Source organism: Cebus imitator, unplaced genomic scaffold (genome assembly GCF_001604975.1).
Source record: "Cebus imitator isolate Cc_AM_T3 unplaced genomic scaffold, Cebus_imitator-1.0 Scaffold461, whole genome shotgun sequence".
NCBI classification, from domain to species: domain Eukaryota; kingdom Metazoa; phylum Chordata; class Mammalia; order Primates; family Cebidae; genus Cebus; species Cebus imitator.
In genome coordinates, this window is record NW_016107776.1 from 1,375,764 (window position 1) to 1,378,813 (window position 3,050).

Sequence of the window (3,050 nt, forward strand, 5' to 3'; positions counted from 1 at the left end):
GCTGAAAGTGTAGCTTTAGCATTGGCAATAGGCTACTCTAACTCCAGGAGGCATTTGGTTCCTTAAGCTCTATGAGCTGGACAGAGCTGTCATTGAAACAATAGATGCTGGAGAGATTTTGGGGACTGCTGCAGGGCTGCATTCTCAGAAGAAAATGGACTCTCCTAAGATCACGGAGAAAAATGTCTGGAAGTAAAAGTGAAACTTTTATATGATGTTAAGAAATTATTTTTATTAGGAATCATAATATTTTCATTTTTTCTTTGTCAAATTTAGGTACAAAATTTCTACAGAGTTAACAACGTGAATTTTTATGTTTACTTTAAAATTTTACCCAAAAAACTGGAGTTCATAGTTGAAAATGAAAGATAGAATAATGATGCCTGAAGTCCTGTGATGGGGACTTACGATGGGTTTTATTAATTTCTAGGATATTAAGATTAAGATTTTTAATTTCCATCAGTTTTAAAAAAATAAAAATTTTTAATGAACACTTTCAAACACTGAACATTATCTATGTTGTGTAATCAAAAAAGGCATATATCTTCTCACAAGTAGTAATAAATTTCGGGGTTTGGTATTAGATTTGGGTTTTGAAATTGGTTGTGAATGAGTGCTGAAAGTGTAGCTTTAGCATTGGCAATAGGCTACTCTAACTCCAGGAGGCATTTGGGCCCAGAGAAGTGGATCCACCCTCTGAATCTGAAATTGGGGCTGCCATCGACAAACCTCCCCCTTCCACCTCCCCCCAACCCCTTCCTCCACTGGAGGCCCTAAGCTTGCATGGTGATGAAAAGGTTATCAGGGTGGTAGAACTGGATCCTGGTCTGAACCCAGAAGATGATCTGGCTCAGTAGATGGAAGATGTGCACTTTTAGGAAGAAGAGGAGGAAGGGTGCAGTGAGGAGAGTTGGGTTCCGGAACCCCAGGAAGGGGTGGTCAGGTTGGCTACATGGAGAACCCCAGCGATTACAAGGTCACCTTTGCATTGCACTCCGTATCTGTCTTTTTGGTGAGCCTGGACCACCAAGACCACCACCTTGGCAGCAACAGGGGTGAAGATGACAGGAGGCTCAGGGATGGGGAGCTGCTTTTTGAATATGCAGCCACAAAGACTCTGTGACTTGTGCTGGCTTCAGCCAAGTCTCCACCCTTGTGGCCACAGAAGCCATGAATGGCCTCTTGAAAGTGTGGCAGGTGGACACCAAGGAGGAGGTGTGGTCCTTTGAAGTGAGAGACCTGGAGTGAACATAGTAGTACCCTCTGGCACCTGTCTGACTGGTGTGCATGGCTGATGGCAACATCTGGATGTGGGAAGTCCCAAATGGTGACTGCAAGACCTTCTGGGGTCCCGAGTGCACAGCCACTTGTGGCAGAGTCCTGTCTGATAGGGAGAGAGCTGTAGTAGGCTATGCAAATGGCACCAGCAGGATATGGGACCCCAGGCAGGAAATACCCTCCATGTACTAAAAGGGACTGAGGGTCACCAGGGCCCACTCACCTCTGTTGCCACTAACCAGAATGGTGGCTGATCCTAAGTGGCTCAGTGAACTGCTAGGCCAAGCTGCTCAGTGCCACCAGTGGCAGGGTGTTTTTAGATCTGAGACAATGGCCTCTCAGCCCAACCTTAAAGAAGATGAGGAGAGTGAGTCCAGCTCGGTGGAGTCCTTGGGCTTCTGCAGGGTGAAGCTTTGGGCAGCTGCTGGCTTCCTGGATGGTACCTTGGCCATCATCTATGAGCTAAGCAGAGTAAGCATCAGTGTCAGCACCGGTCTGGCCTCTGCCGCTGCGGTGAAAGGCAGGCACTGCCAAGGTTCTTACCTGCAACCTGGAAGGGGCCTTGTGCTGCTGCCACGCCTGGACTGGCAGCCTGCTTACTGACCCCAGGGGGACACACACTGAGAACTCCAGTGAAGATGCCTCCCTGGCAGTGACCACATCAGGGACACAAAGCGAAACCATTGTATCCAGAGGCCTGACCGTTCATGGCTGCAGCCTCTGCCTGTGTGCCTGGTGTTTAGGGGAGGAAGGGACCAGCAGCAGAGACTCAGGATGCCGGGGAAAGAGGAAGGCGGGGGCTTCGGGCTACTTTCCAGCCCCTTCAATGAACTTTCCCCTCCCCTTTCTTGCCTTTAGACTCAGCCCGCGGGCCTCCCACGCTTCCTCCTCCCAGGCCTGGTGGGCCTATCCGAGAAGGCGTGGGCCTCTTTCTCTCTCACTTTTCATCTGCTGGTGTGAGCCGCAGGGCATGTATCATCTGTGAAGAGCAGGTTCTTGAGGTTCCCGTTCTTTCCCTTCCCAAGTCTCTGGGGGTGGAAAGGAGGAAGAGATACTAAAGATTTTTAAAATGTAAATAAAATATACTTCCCAGAACGAAAATTTTTAAAAAATAATAAAAGTACCTGCAACTGTGGACAGAAGTGCCATCAACAAACTTAATGTTAGATTGCTTTTCTGAGTCATATCTCAGGAGACATATTTTTAATCCTATGATGCCATCATTACTTGTTCCCAACAGTCTGTGGGTTAGTCTTCTATAAGTTACTATCATTGATTTCACTTTTCTTTCCTGGTAAAACTAACCATATGATTCCTGTTTATAAATACTTCATACGAACTACTGCTTTTCTTCTGCATCCATAACCACTTTAAATAATGTTATGCTGCACAAGTGTCTCCTTGCGGTATTTAAAGTGTCTTCCTCTTCTTCCTTTAATATGTATTGAAATCAGCAGAAATAGGTTCTGGGTTGAAAGTCTGTTACTTGGGTTTCTTAAAGTCAGAAATAATTTCAACAATTTTTGACATGATTATTTTTGATAGGCTTTTGTATATAATTTATATAATATTGTGACATTTAAGTGTACAGTATCAATGGTTTTTAGCATCTTTACAGAGTTACATATTGATATTCATAATCTAACTCTAAAATATTTTATTTTTTTCCCATTTATTTATTTTATTGCATTTTAGGTTTTGGGGTACATGTGAAGAACATGCAAGATTGTTGCATAGGTACACACGTGGCAGTGTGATTTGCTGCCTTCCTC

The 3,050-nt window shown here is 44.9% G+C and overlaps 1 pseudogene; it reads left to right on the forward strand.

Annotated features, from left to right (window-relative positions):
* The first annotated feature begins 6 nt into the window (after positions 1-6).
* On the forward strand, positions 7-2,893 carry LOC108291607 (annotated as a pseudogene).
* Positions 2,894-3,050: the final 157 nt, after the last annotated feature.